The 15,847-nt window shown below is 45.9% G+C and overlaps 1 protein-coding gene across 6 annotated transcripts in view; it reads right to left on the bottom strand.

Moving 5' to 3' along the window:
• The window catches only part of KANK2 (KN motif and ankyrin repeat domains 2), a 411,863-nt gene that overhangs the window by 19,800 nt on the left and 376,216 nt on the right, over positions 1-15,847 (bottom strand). The gene's annotated exons all lie outside the window — the stretch shown is intronic.

Here is a 15,847-nt window from a genome sequence, read left to right as displayed (position 1 = left end):
CCGAAACTCCCCTGTCCTTTGTCTCTTGGTGTGCCTGAGCGAAACCAGTCCTCATTGGCCAGCTGGCTGTCCGGGAAGGACAGCCACCCTGCTGGGTGATTGACAGGCTAGGGCTGTGAATGAATGAGAACGAGCTTAAAAGGCGAGGTTCTTGGGACTACAAGCAGAGTCGACGAATGGAAGAAACATCCGAAGAAGAAATCATGAAAAGAAGCCCGCTGCAACTTCCTGGACCTCGAAGTGCCTGGTGAAGTCCTGCTGCTGTGCTGACTTCCTTTTTCAAATCGACAGAGAAGCTCTGGACAGAACGACTTATCCCCTTGAGTTAGTGGCACCAAATAGCCCTGAAACAAACGCCACTTTTGCACAACCCCCGACTTGCTGTGCCTCTGCAGTCTTGCAAAAGCCCAATGCCAGGGGTTGAGTGTTCATAACTGAGTGCAACGTCGTCTGCCAAAAGCTCCAGGAGCCTCCTAAGGACACTCCAGAAGCAGGGAATCTTGATCCACAGTCCCCTCACCAGAGTCCAGGACCGAGGGAGCAAGGACAGTCCAACTGGAGATTTGTTCTGCATCAGTGCTGTTTGTGAAGAGCAGAAACCACAAAGAGCCACTGAATTCAAGAAAATCCATAGCTGCCAAAGTCCTCTCCCGAGTGCTGCCGCAGGAGCCCACCAGAAGTCCTCCCTATTGTCCCCACAACTGAAGTCCATAAACAAGGGTCTGCTTGGCTGTGGCAAAACGGAATCCAGCTGGACCACTTTCTTCAAATCAGAGGTACTGTGGGGGCTTGAGGTACTTACCGTATTGCAATAAATCATGCTTTCTCACTTGAGAAGTGAACTGGCTTACCTTTTGGAGTTGATCCCAACTCTCCTTGCACAGGCCTAACAGCTTGTGTTCCTTCAGTGAGTTTCTTGAACTATCTGACTTTGTGAAAGACGTTACCCAAGAATAAGTTCCTCAGAACTATGGACTTGGTCCATTTGACTTTGGCTGTCCTTGCTCCTTAAAGGCACCCTTCTGAATCTATTGGCTTCGGCACTGCTTGTCCCCTCGTAGGTTGTAATTTGTTGAACACTTTCACTGCTGGGAAAGGCTTACCTAGGTTTCATTAGAGGATTCAGACTGTCTTCACATTATAAGAAAGTATGTTCTAACCTTTCTTTTTCCCTAACCCTTCCTTCCTGAAACCAAAAGGCTAAAAATATATATTGTTGTTTAAGATAAATGCAATACTTTCCTTGTTATTGAGGTCACCTCAGGATGTAGGAAAAATGTATTAGCATATCTAAAGAGTATTCACCAATTTATTGACTTTGTAACTTGATTCCAAAGTTTGCTTGGCTGGTACACAAAATTGCATTTTTTTTTAAGAATGCTTAACTAAAACTGATGTATAAATAAATAAATATTTATAACTGAAACCTTCAGAGTTTAAGTGTTACTTATTTACTTGTATTGACGTATTTCATCTGTACAGCTCTACAGCTCACATTTACCCCTCTTGGGATAAGCCTGGCTACTCAGCCACCCTACCAACTTGTGTAGTACAGACTTATACCATCAACTTACAATATCACACAGTGTGACTGCACCACTTCTTACATAACAACAAAAATGTCACCTTTCTGGAACTCTTTGAACAAGCTCTGTCACAAAGTAACACCAATCTTTGTGCTGTATAGGGCCTGCCAGTGTTAAATATCTAAGCATTCTTTTGAGTGTTTAATTACTTGATTGCATCTATAAATGAGCTCCTGGTGTAATCAAAGTATCTATATGTGTGTCTTCAGCCAGGTGATTTTATAATCAATATCTGTGTCAATGTCTCTGTTCCTTGTACTGAAGTCCTGTCTTAAAACAAGCAATCGCAAAGTCAACCGCTTTGGCTTGCGTAGAGAGACATTTGTCAGGCATTGCTATCATATCGCCAAGGTACTCTCGCCGTTTCCCAGCTGTTCCCATCTTATGGTCATCTGGTACCATTGTGGCAGTGCCTGGCAAATGCCTATACATACCTAATCAGAAGCCCAATGGCTGCAGTTTGTCTCCATAAATGAACATGTATATGCCCAGATGTGGGCATATTGCTTGCTACTCCTAGGGAATCGAGCTGCACCTCACTGAGCTGGTCTAACAAGGCCCTACCTCAAAATGGTAAGGCTAGGATGGCAAGAATGGACCTGTTTCAGATCTTCTCATGCGTACCCCAATGGGGTTTCGACCAGAATAGAACGTATCTTTGTCTGTGTGGAAGCTTAGTTTACTCTGCCAGAACATTTCATAATTCAAACTAAGTACTGACTTGATAACCTCATACTGTTTGAGTAATTTAACAGAGTTTGCATTCAAACAGAATGCACCATGTGTACTGTTGGTCTTGTTTGGAAAGTATGATGTAAATCCTGGGTGCTGGGTTGTTAGGGAGAATTCTCATTTTATGGCTAATTTCCCTCACCTAATGAGTCCCCCAACAGCTTTGCTGGATTTCTGGAGTTTATTTTTTTCACTTGGTAAGAGTGTGAGCTTCTCCCCACTCTTACCCATGTTTTGCCATGTGTCTTCTACCTGTTTTTGGGATTGTGGGCTCTGGAGTACACCACTTCAGTAGTCCCCTTCTTTAGTGTGTTACACAGCACCTTCAGTGCAGTGACACAGGGTTGTCTTTTAGACTTCCCACAGACTCCATTTCTAAGGCTGACTACTGTTCCCCAGAAAAGGGTAAAGTTGCCATTAACTTTACTTAGTCATTTAACCACAGATCCAGTACACCCCATCTTACATGGAGTACTGGAAAGGGTTACTCCGTATCCCTTTTTATCTGTCGCTCCTGGAGCATTGTTTCGCTCTTTTAACATTTAGACTTGTCTGGTGGCAGTGGTATCTACCCTAACTTTTCTACTGCGATTATACTAGATGAACGTGTTATTGTTTTAGGCTATTATATTAGCCTCGAACTTAAACCCGCTGGACCAAATACTTTTTCTTTTGGCTCTGGTCCTTCTTGTGTTTTACTTTGCGCGGCAAACCAGGTTTGCCTTCTTTGTTCACTGTCTTTTGGCAGGCTTCTGTCAAGAAGCCCTCCTCTAGGCACCTGGGTGTCTAGGTGGGATGAATGTGAGGGATGGGTGTAGTCACCCCCTACACAGGGTATCCTAGGAAACCCTAGTCGCACTTTGCCATGATTGGCTGAGGTGGTTGTCCAGGCCAGGCAACCCCCCTGCTGTGTGATTGGCAGGCAGGCTGTGTGAATGGGGGTTTTTCGCATAAAAGGCAGGTCTCTTAGGCTAGAAGTCAGAATCGCCACTGGAACTACAAGGAACCGAAGAGAAGCAGAGAAGAAGTTGACTGCTGCAACTATCCCGTCCCAGTGAAGCCCTGCTGCAGTCCTGAGCTATCTACCCTTCGACGACCAGAGAAGATCCAGTCCGGAGTCTTCTTCCCTTGAGCTTGGTGGGGATAACCAGTTCATCTTCTACAGCCAGAGGATCCTCTTCGTGGTCGAAATCGCTGCACACTGCTGTAGTGGTCTGGATAGCCACCTGAAGAGCCTCTCCTGTTTTTAAGGAGCGCACCTTTTATTCACCATCGCTGTGGTGCTGACCCCTCCAGATGTCCTCCTTCGGATCGAAGCTCCAGGAAACTTGGGTCTGCAGAAAACTAACAGGAACAACTGACGTAGCACCAGCTTCTTCATTGAATAAAGTACTGTGTTCTGCTCGAGGAATTTGGGTGAATACCTTTTCTTCGCCTCCAAGGCTTGCCCTTGTCTTCCCTCCTTCTTATAACGTTTGCTTCCTCTGTTGACAATATCTAAGTACTCCTGGCTACGTTGAATCGTGAACTATCCGACTGTGTGATCCTCGACAACAGGAACCCGGTTCCACTTGACACTGGCTCTGGCCTATTGACTTTTGAATTTCTGTTTAAGAGTGTTCTCTGGTTCTGTCTGCCTTGACAAAAGTATTGCCTATGATTGTTGCCCCCAACTCTCTCTGGGTATCTCAGGAGCTAAGTGTGTTTTTGCCCCGGCAACATTTCTTGCCGCGGATACGTGTTTCTTTAGTAAGACCGAACTGTCATTACTGTCAAAAAGTGATCGCAAGTGTATTCCCGGTAACCTCTGTTGTTTCACAACACTGGTCTGCTAAAACACAGGGTACTTACCTTGAAGTATACCGTACAAAGTGAATTGGTTAGTTGTAGTGTATTTTTTACGTGTGGTTTTTGAATTAATAGAAGTGTTGTGTACATAACAAATGGTTTATAAATAAATGTACTTATATTTTACTACCTGAAACCTTGAGTCAGTGTTTGCTTTAGTCACAGTAATTGTGGTCCCTTTGTGTAATCTCTGCTACTGCTCATATACTCTTGAGATAAGCCTGGCTACTCCGCCACTGCTACCACTATGACATAGTAGTACAGGCTTGTACCAAAGGTAAAACTTGTATTGCCACCTGTAGTCTTAATTGTGTGTAGTGGTCCCTAAGGGCACTGCACAGGATTATGCCTAACACTGGTGTACAGCGGTGAGGATTTGGAAGTAGAGTGATTACACTTAGAGTGCTGCTATTGCTTGGGTTCGACTAACCACAAGGCTAACACCACTAATTCTAATTTAACCAAGAAATCATGTCAAATATGGAAAACTACACTGAAGAGGGTCTCTTAAACTACACGGCTGAGGTTTTGAGAACCATGTGTAGGGAGAGGAGTCTCTCTGGTAAAGGAAAGAAATCTGAATTGATTGCAAAGTTAATGGGAAAACAAAGTCTGGAGAGTGGGTCAGAAGGGCCTACCCCTCCAGCAAATGTGGATACTGATGTTTCTGATTCTGAGAGTGTTAATTTTGAAGAGGTAGATGAGTCCTTGTTAGGAAACCCTACAACTCCTTTGCCTGCTCAGAAAGCACAACCTCTGTCCACAGGGACCCTCACAGGTCCTGCACTTACTCCTGAGTTTATTGCACTTGAGAAAATGAGACTTGAATTGGAAGTGAAATGTATTGATGCACAAACTGCCATGAAACATCAAGAGTTAAGGCTCAGAGAAATGGAGCTGAATCATGAACTAGAGATGAAGAAACTGTCTGTAGAAAATGCTTCTCTCCCGGAGTCTTCTAGGTCTTCCAGCCCTAAGAGACCCCGTATGCCAAAGGAGATGATTGGTATGTATGAGACTAAACTTGATGTTTTGGATTGGTTAGCAATGTTTGAGTACAATCATGGGATTCAAGGTATCTCAGGGAATCAGCTGACGCCCTGGCTTTTCTCTAGGCTTCCCCCTGTTGCAAGTGATGCTGTAATGGAGTTGGGGGAGGAGGATAAACAGGATTATGAGTGTGTGAAGCTAGCATTATTAGCTAGGTTTGGGAAGACCCCTTCCCAGTATCTTAAGAGGTTTAGAACCCTCAAAAAGCATGATGGTACCCCTTGGGCTACCTGGGTGTGTGAATGTTTGAAAAAGTTAGATGGTTGGGTTAAGGGTTACAAAGTGAACACTTATGAAGGTTTGAGGAATCTTGTAATGTTGGAGTCTATTTTTGATGTCTGCTCACCTGCGCTCAGACAGCACTTGGCTGATTCAAAGGAGATAGATCCTAAGAAACTAGCTAAGGCTGCTGACTAGTGGGTTGCCAACAGGGCTACTCACAAGGATTCTGGGGTAACTCAGAAAAAGGATGAGGGAAAGCAGCCAAGGAAAGTCAACAAAGAGAATTCCACTAATTCCAATCCAAAAGAGGGCCCCAAACATAACCAGGGTAAACCACAAGGGAAACCGAATCAGGCTAGTGTACCATCTGGTCCCAAACCAGATGGGGGTCAGAACAAACCCCCATTCCAGAGAGCATTTGGAGAATGCTTTGTTTGTGGGTTACCCAACCATGTGAAAGGAGATCCCAGATGTAAGGGTAAACCTTCAGGGATCAACGCTGTCTCCTTAGCCTTCTCACAGGTGGATGACGTACCTATGGCCAGTGGAAACTTTCAGTTACTAGCTGATGAGCCCATGAAAGTCTCAGCTAGTGTTCCTTTAGTGTCCTTGGGTGGTTGGGAACAGCAGAACTTAGATGTCTATAACTCAATCCCAGATAATACTAAAGAGTATTACAAAGATAGTGTTCTTGTGAATGGTCAGGAAACCCCTGCCATCAGGGACACTGGAGCCAGCATAACTGTGGTTGATGAATGTTTTTTCAAGGTGGAGGATGTTGCTAAGGCACCCAAACACCTAGCCAAGTTAGCTGGAGGCCCTGTGCAAATGTTTCCCCAGTTACCAGCTCTCATCCAGTGTAATGACATGACTGTCAGAATACCTGTAAGTGTGCAGAATAACGTACCTGGGAGGGTCCTGCTGGGTAATGACCTTAAAGCTCTTGGAGTTGTGTTCAGTACCCCAAGATCCCCCAACAGAACGAAGCAGGAGCTCACAAGGTCTGCAAGGGAGAGAACCTTGAGAGGCTCTTCTGGGGATATGATAGAGGAAACTATCACCCCAAGTCTACAGGACTGACTTACTGCTATTGCAGGACAGAAAGAGACAAAGGGAAAACCCAAGTCTGCCAGCAAGAAACCAGCAAGCACTCCTGTGCCCAAAAGGACATCTCCAAAGCTGTCCAAGGTCACATCTGTGACTCCTCCACCACCTGAGGCTGAGTGTGAGGTTCAACCTTGTATGGTTCAGCTAGATACTGAGGAATCAGATCTAGCAGAAGATCTTACTCTGGTAGGAGATCTTGACCCTTTTGACCATCCTGAGCTGCAGTCTTTACTGGCAGAAGGTGGACCCAACAGAGTAGATTTCAGCAAGGGACAAAAAGAGTGTCCTACCATTGAAGGTCTTCGCCTGCAAGCAACATCTCAGCTCAATGGGACTGAGCCTGGGAAGTATAGGTTGCACTGTGAAGATGGCCTCTTCTACAGTGAACCGACTGAGTTAACCCCTGGAGACTGCAAAAAATGTGTAGTACCTCTAGTGAACCGATTCCAGTTTCTGCAGTTAGCCCACGAGATACCTTTGACTGGTCACTTAAGTTTTAAGAAGACCAAGGAAAGGCTCTCTCTTTACTTCTACTGGCCTAAGATGGGCTCAGAAGTAGACAAATTATGCAGGAGCTACCACACTTGCCAAACCTCTGGCAAGAGTGGAGCCAAGAATGTGGCACCCTTGGTGCCTCTCCCAGTGGTGGGAGTTCCTTTGGAGAGGGTTGGGATTGACATTGTTGGTCCTCTTGACCCTCCCACATCTTCAGGCAACAGGTTTATCCTGGTTGTAGTGGATCATGCCACTAGATTTCCTGAAGCCATACCTATGAGGACTGTTAGAGCTCCGGCTGTGGCTAAGGCCCTACTTGGTATTTTTACCAGAGTAGGTTTTCCTAAGGAGGTGATATCTGACAGGGGATCAAATTGTATGTCCCACTACATGCAAGCCATGTGGTAAACCTGTGGAGTCACCTACAAGTCCTCAACTGCCTACCATCCTCAAACCAATGGGTTGGTGGAGAGGTTTAACAGAACTATGAAGAGCATGATAGGTGCTTTAGAAGAACCCCTTAAGAGAAAATGGGACCTTCTACTGCCATGCCTTCTCTTTGCATATAGAGAAGTCCCTGAGGAGGGAGTAGGATTCAGTCCCTTCAAACTTCTTTATGGCCATCCAGTCAGAGGTCCATTGGCCCTGATTAAGGAGGGGTTGGAGAGTGTTCCTTCCCCCAAGCCAGTCTGAGTGACTGACTATGTGATAGGTCTCCGGAGGAGAATGTCACACATGATGGTAGAGGCAAGTGATAACTTGAAGGCTGGTCAAGCTCTGGTCAAACATTGGCATGACCAGAAGGCTAACATGGTTGGGTTTACTCAAGACCAGCTTGTTCTTGTAATGGTCGCCACAAGGCAGAGGGCCTTGCAGGACAAATGGATATGACCCTTCAAAGTTGTGGGTAAACGTGGAGAGGTGAACTATCTGGTGGACTTAGGCAATCCTAAGGAGGCTCCCAGAGTCTTTCACACCAACTGTTTGAAGGCTTATGTCTCTAGACCTGACATGGGAGCTTTGCTTCTAGCTTCAGCTCAGGAGGAGGAGGAAAGTGAACCTCTACCTGACCTTCTCAGAGGCTTACCTTTAGATGAGCAAGTGGTAGGAGTTAATCTCTCTTCCAGTCTCACATCTGACCAGCAGGATGAGTGCAAGTTACTGTTGAATCAGTTTGCCTCCCTGTTCTCACTTTCACCAGGCTTGACCCCTTGGGGCCAGCATGACATACTCACTGGTGACTGTTTGCCTGTCAAAAGCAGGGGGTACAGAATGTCAGACAATGTAAGAACCCATATAAGGAATGAGGTCAACAAGATGCTTGATCTCGGGGTTATAGAGCCCTCTACTAGCCCATGGTCTAGCCCAGTTGTGCTTGTACCAAAAGCAGGATCCAAGGAGTTGAGATTCTTCGTGGACTATAGAGCTCTAAATGCAGTCACCAAGACTGATGCCGATCCTTTACCTAGGACAGATGAGCTGCTGGACAAACTTGGTGCATCCAAGTACCTCAGCACATTTGACCTAACGTCAGGCTATTGGCAAATAGCCCTGACAGGACATGCCAAGGAGAAAACTGCATTCTCCACCCCAGCTGGCCTCTACCAATTCAAGGTAATGCCTTTTGGACTAACAAATGCACCTGCTACATTTCAGAGGATGGTCAATCAAGTTCTGAATGGGATGGAGGACTTCTGCATGGCATACTTGGATGACATTGCAGTGTTCAGCCCTACATGGAAAGAACCTATTGAACACCTAGGCTATGTATTGCAGGCTCTGGAACAGGCCCATCTGACCATAAAGGCAAGCAAATGTCAAATTGGTCAGAGTACAGTGGTCTACCTTGGACATGAGGTAGGAGGAGGTGAAATAAGGCCATTGCCTAGCAAAGTACAAGCTGTACAAAACTGGGCTACCCCTACTACTCAAACCCAACTGAGAGCCTTCTTAGGTCTCATTGGGTATTACAGGAACTTCATAGGAGAACTATGGGACCATAGCATCTCCCTTGAATGTCATCTCCTCTCCCAAGTTCCCTAAAAAGGTCAGGTGGAATGAGGAGTGCAATCAAGCCTTTGAAGGTCTAAAGAAAGCCCTTTGTCAAGCTCCAGTCCTAAGAGCTCCTGACCATCACCAACCCTTCATTGTACAAACTGATGCTTCTAATGTAGGTATAGGTGCAGTCCTTAGTCAACTGGATGAGAAAGGTAGGGAACACCCCATTTGTTTCATCAGCAGGAAGTTAAAGGATCCTGAGACAAGGTGGGCAACAACAGAACGTGAATGTTTTGCTATTGTGTGGTCACTGAAGAGGTTTAGACCATACTTGTATGGATCTACCTTCATCATTCAGACTGACCACAGACCCTTGAGATGGCTGATGCAAATGAAAGGGGAAAACCCAAAGTTACTCAGATGGTCAATCTGCCTGCAAGGATTTGATTTTTCCATTGATCTCAGAGCAGGAAGTCACCACCAAATGCTGATGGTCTCTCTAGGATGTTTTTAACCGACTAGAGGTATGAGATCCATCCAGGTGTGGATTAAATCCTCCTGTCCCTTAGTCTGGGGGGGGGTATGAGTGTTAGGGAGAATTCTCATTTTATGGCTAATTTCCCTCACCTAGTGAGTCCCCCAGCAGCTTTGCTGGACTTCTGGAGTTTATTTTTTCCACTTGCTAAGAGTGTGAGCTTTTCCCCCACTCGTACCCATGTTTTGCCATGTGTCTTTACCTGTGTTTATGATTGTGGACTCTGGAGTACACCACTTCAGTAGTCCCCTTCTTTTGTGTGTTACACAGCACCTTCAGTGCCGTGGCACAGGGTTGTCTTTTAGACTTCGCACCGACTCCATTTTCTGAGGCTAACTACTGTCCCCCAGAAAAGGGTAAAGTTGCCATTAACTTCACTTAGTCATTTAACCACAGATCCAGTACACCCCATCTTACATGGAGTACTGGGAAGGGTTACTCCGTATCCCTTTTTATCTGTACCTCCTAGAGCATTGTTTCGCTCTTTTAACATTTAGACTTGGCTGGTGGCAGTGGCATCTACCCTAACTTTTCTACCGCGATTATACTATATAAACGTGGTATTGTTTTAGGCTATTATATTAGCCTCCAACTTAAACCCGCTTGACCAAATACATTTTCTTTTGGCTCCGGTCAGGTTTATTTGCCATTTCTTTTTGTTAAAGTCCTTCTTGTGTTTTACTTTGTGCGGCAAACCATGTTTGCCTTCTTTGTTCACTGTCTTTAGGCGGGCTATTGCCAAGAAGCCCTCCTCTAGGCGCCTGGGTGTCCAGGTGGGCTGAATGTGAGGGAGGGGTGTAGTCACCCCCTGCACAGGGTATCCTAGGAAACCCAAGTCGCACTTTGCCTTGATTGGCTGAGGTGGTTGTCCAGGCCGGACAACCCCCCTACTGTGTGATTGACAGCCAGGCTGTGTGAATGGGGGGATTTTCGCATAAAAGGCAGGTCTCTTGGGCTAGAAGTCAGAGTCGCCACTGAAACTACAAGGAACCGAAGAGAAGCAGAGAAGAAGTCGACTGCTGCAACTATCCCGTCCCGGTGAAGCCCTGCTGCAGTCCTGAGCTATCTACCCTTCGACGACCAGAGAAGATCCAGTCCGGAGTCTTCTTCCCTTGAGCTTGGTGGGGATAACCAGTTCATCTTCTACAGCCAGAGGATCCTCTTCGTGGTCGAAATCGCTGCACACTGCTGTAGTGGTCCGGATAGCCACCTGAAGAGCCTCTCCTGTTTTTAAGGAGCGCACCATTTATTCACCGCCGCTGCTGCCGGCTTCATCCCTGTGTGGTGCAGACCCCTCCAGACGTTCTCCTTCGGATCGAAGCTCCAGGAACTGTGGGTCTGTGGGAAACCAACAGGAACAACTGCCAGGGCACCAGCTTCTTTATTGACTAAGGTACTGTGTTCTGCTCGAGGAATTTGGGTGAATCCCTTTTCTTCGCCTCCAAGGCTTGCCCTGGTCTTCCCTCCTTCTTATAACTATTGCTTCCTCTGTTGAAAATATCTAAGTACTCCTGGCTAAGTTGAATCGTGAACTATACGACTGTGTGATCCTCGACAACAGTTCCACTTGACACTGACTCTGGCCTATTGACTTTTGAATTTCTGTCTAAGAGTGTTCTCTGGTTCCGTCTGCCTTGCCTATGATTTTTGCCCCCAACTCTCTCTGGGTATCTCAGGTGCTAAGTGTGTTTTTGCCCCGGTAACATTTCTTGCCGCGGATACGCGTTTCTTTAGTAAGACCGAACTGTCATTACTGTCAAAAAGTGATCGCAAGTGTATTCCCGGTAATGTCTTTTGTTTCACAACAACGGTCTGCTAAAACACAGGGTACTTACCTTGAAATATACTGTACAAAGTGAATTGGTTAGTTGTAGTGTATTTTACGTGTGGTTTTTGAATTAATAGAAGTGTCATGTTCATAACAAATGGTTTAAAAATAAATGTACTTATATTTTTTACCTGAAACCTTGAGTCAGTGTTTGCTTGAGTCACAGTAACTGTGGTCCCTTTGTGTAATCTCTGCTACTGCTCATATACTCTTGAGATAAGCTTGCCTGCTCCGCTGCTGCTACCCCTTTAACATAGTAGTACAGGCTTGTACCAAAGGTAAAACTTGTATTGCCACCTGTAGTCTTAATTGTGTGTAGTGGTCCCTAAGGGCACTGCACAGGATTCTGCCTAACACGGGTGTTTAGGCAGTGCCAGAAATGAAACATGAACACCCGTAAAACAAAACGAGAGACAAGCGTTTCCTATAATGTTGCGGGCAAATTATTAAAGGTGTCCATCTAAAAATTAAAAAGTGATATTTAAATATTTCCGAAAGAGTGCAATCAGAGGTGTATTTAACATTTGCACAGGGGTCAAATGCCCACGCCACCCCTTGCTCTGCCCGTCTACAATCAAATACAAACAGCAGAGGCTGCACAGGCCCTCCCAGTGAGGGAAGTGCTGTGGCACTTTTTTCTTATTATATAGGGTTTTAGAAAGCTATTTAGGTGTGATTGTCAGGTGATTAGAAATTAAGGGGATACAGAACAAGATGTGTGAAACAACGACCTTGTCATGCATTTCATTCCACTTTGTGTCTGTATGAGCTTTTTTGTAGGTTCTCATACATTTCTGTGCTGGAGCTTGTAGGCTTCCATACAGGATGTGGAAAATAAAGCTACAATCATAGGGGTCATTTTTCTAGTCAAACGGAGTGGAATAAGAGGCGCTAATTAAGCAATAAGCCCTGAAACGGGGGGCATTACCGAGTCAGGTTAAGCACCGGGGCCCACAGTTACAGGCCCGAGCGAAGCGAGGACCTTAACGAAGGCCCCGGCCTTTACCTGACTCGGTAATGTCCCGCAAGACCGGGGTACTAAAAGCAATGGGGAGTCCGTTTTCCCTTTCCATGGCAGCCATTCAAATTCAATGTAAAAAAAGTAAACAAATAAAAAGGCCGTCATGGAAAGGAAGAAGGGACTACAAGTAGTCCCTTCTTCCTTTCCATGACGGCTTGTGCGGATCGGGCATGGACGCACTGGGGACAGAAGTGTTCCAGGCGTGTTAGCTCCCGGAAAAGGACCAAAAAAGAAGGTAAGTGGGGTTGAGAGGGCAGGGAGGAGATTGTTTGGGTGGGGGGCGGAAGGGAGAAAACACTAACTGAATCCCCGGTGGGGAGGATGGTAGCCCCCAGCTGTGTGGTGGCTTGGAGCAGGGAGCTGCCACACACCCCACCATCCGGGAACAAAGGAAAGGAACGCTGGGCGAAAGATTCCCGGTCGCCAGGTATTAAATGCATTTACACCACTTTTTATAAGCTAAAGGATTTTGTGTGAACAGGCAGGCACATTTCCCCTGCCAAATTCGATTGGTTTTCTACCAGCATGTATTTTTATGTTGGCAGAAAACCAATGGATTCCTATTACTTTTACAACTGATAAAAAGCAGGCAGATTTCAAAGAAATCCATTCTGGATGGCTACCACATTTGATGATTGTGGCAGTGATTTACACTTTTCCAGACACTTGGTGGAAAAGTGAAGAGCAAAAGCGCATTTTGCATGTGTTTTACTCTTTTCCTTTCCATTATGTGGGAGAAACAAAATGAATGAATGTCCCCTTTTGCAAAATGTGCAACCAGGAGTGGACCCTTCCTGTGCAGTTTAGGATTCAAAACAAAGTGCCCCCCCCCCTACTCTTTTCATCAACACATTTCTACAATGATGAATACATTGTCATGTCAGGTTGATTTACCAAATCTGTGTGAAATTACTGAATACAAAAGTCCGACCTCCAAAAGTCTGATTTTTTTTTCATGTTTTTTCTCATTTTTCCGCAAATATATATGTGAGGAGAGGCCACCCACAGCCCCCCACCTTACCCCATACATTTTTGTTCACTTTACCCCCCCCCCACATATATATATGCATGCAGAAAATTGGGGGTCAGACTTTTGGGGGTCGAACTTTTTATATTAGGTAATTTTGTACAATACCGATATATCATGTGACCTGTGCATTTTTAAATTAGTCCATCAAATGGAGTATTATTTTAAGTATTCAAAACCAAACATCAACACATATTTGTACTAACTTGAGCTTGGAAGATGCGTGGTCAAGTATCAAATTCTGGCTTTACCACTTAACCAAAAGTGTGTGATCCTAGACAAATCATTTAACTGCACTATGACTTAACTGCTAAAATGAGGTGCCTCTAGAAGTGATTAAGTTTGCATTATAAGCTATTCCAAAAAGCCTCACTCATGGTTATAGATGGACAGTGCAAGTGTCAGGGCCGCGAGTAACACTGACACATATTTCTTTGAAAATATCAGGCCACATTTACTGAAAACATTGGTGGCACACAATAGCAAATCAAGTAAAAACAAACATAAAGCCATCAAAGACAATTGCATATTATAACCAGTATGTAAACCGTATGTACCAGACAATGATGTACAGGGCCATGGCAGGCGAGCACGGCCCTCTCCTCACTGCCACACCCCATCAGGAGCGATACAAGGATGCCGAAAACATCTCAACCTGCGCCGCCTGCCTCCCGATGCAGCTCTCCCAGGCCTAGCACTCTCCTCTACATGCTAGCACTCCCTCACACCCTCAACTTAATTCAAATGTACTGCAAAAATGCAACAAAAAAAAAACTATTATGTTTCAAATATTATTTTGTCAAAAACAAATTCTCCTATTCCTTTTAGTATTCTGGAGTGGGTGGGGGACTCTATCTTTCACAACAAGATGGAGGGGCCACATGCATCTCCTGCGGGGCCTGCTGGGGGTAGCCACAGTGTTCAGGAAGGCATTGTTAGGTAAATGCCATCTGAGATCGGACAAAGACTGGAGGCCTCGGTACTCAGCCCTCTCAGAGGAAGAGGAGGCATGACCCTCGATTCTCCCCAGCCAGGCCTAGAAAGGCATGCTGGGGGCTGGTGGGAGTAGGTGGGAGTGGAGGAAAATGGGAATGGTGGTTAGTGGACCGAAAGGAAGGTGACTGGGGGGTAAAAGGTGAAGGAGGATTGGATATAATAGAAAGGGGCGAGCAGATGGGAAGGGAAGTAGGTAGATGTATGTTGCAACACTATTTTCCATGCTTCTCCATTTGCTCTGTACTGTTTTTTATAGAGGGGTGGACATTTATTTTTCCAGATCTGGGAAGACTTTTTGCTGGATCACGGACCCGGGAAATCTGGATCAACGCCAGCACTTCGTTTGGGGCAAATTCCTGGAGCCGGCCTGCAAGAGAGGAAAAACCCAAGAGGGACAAGCAAACTGCCAAAGGGACAGACTGAGACATACACACTTAAGAAACTGACCAACACACATATCTAGAAAGAGACACACTGCTAAACCGACACAGACGATTACGGACTGGTTCATCTGCAGGTGATTTTTGAGTTTATTATTCGTTCTCAGCATTATGTCCTGTGCTTTCATTTCTTCCTTGCCAAGAAATGTTCCCCTGCCACTCTATCCCTTTAGCAGCATTCTGCACCTCCCGCCACCTGTGCAATTAAGCACCACTTAAGGGTGGGCTTCCAATGTGTCCATGCCTCACGCCCTTCCAGTGCTCAGTAGAGCTTTCCTTTGGGCGTATGGTTCTCTCCGCTTGCTGGCCTCCTTAACCCGCTCTCTCCCACCGTGCCGGGCCGAGGTGTTCTGACCGGTGCCCAGAACTCAAGCCCCAGTTAGCCCCAATGTCTTCTGTGTTCCCAGAGGCTGAAAAGGAGACCCTCAAGCCCTTTACTGAACCCCCATGACCCCTTGAGAGGGACAGGTGGGAGGTATGTGGGTGGGGGGCAGGTTTTTACGGCTCATAAGTTAATAGTTGTATGGTACATGCTACAGGAAAAATGCAATTCGTTAACATGAATTTTTTTAAAAAGGGAAGGTTTTGTGGGGTTGGGGGCTACATAGGGGTAAATGACAAACAAGGGGAAAGTGGGGTACCCCCCTCCATGCAGGGGCAGAGTTGTAAAGAGTGTTTGGGCAGACAAATTTGCATGCCTACGACTGGGTGATATGCGGTCTCCAGTTACCTCCCCTGGTTGCTTGTAGAACCCTTGTTCCCCAATAGCCCCCCTCCACCCCCCGTTGGGGGCTCCCTGCTCCCTTATATCTCTGCAGTCCTCACTGTATACTTGCACCATGACCTATAAAGCACTGTGTTGCCCCCCAAAGCCAGGTCCGCACTCAATAAATAATTAATAAAAATAAAAGCCTGGACATGCCCCCTGCAAGATCCCTGCGCTGAGCCCTTCCCAGATAGCC

The sequence above is a fragment of the Ambystoma mexicanum genome, chromosome 3q, assembly GCF_040938575.1.
Source record: "Ambystoma mexicanum isolate Mex_15411 chromosome 3q, UKY_AmexF1_1, whole genome shotgun sequence".
Taxonomy (NCBI): Eukaryota; Metazoa; Chordata; class Amphibia; order Caudata; family Ambystomatidae; genus Ambystoma; species Ambystoma mexicanum.
This window is presented reverse-complemented; position numbering and strand designations above follow the sequence as displayed.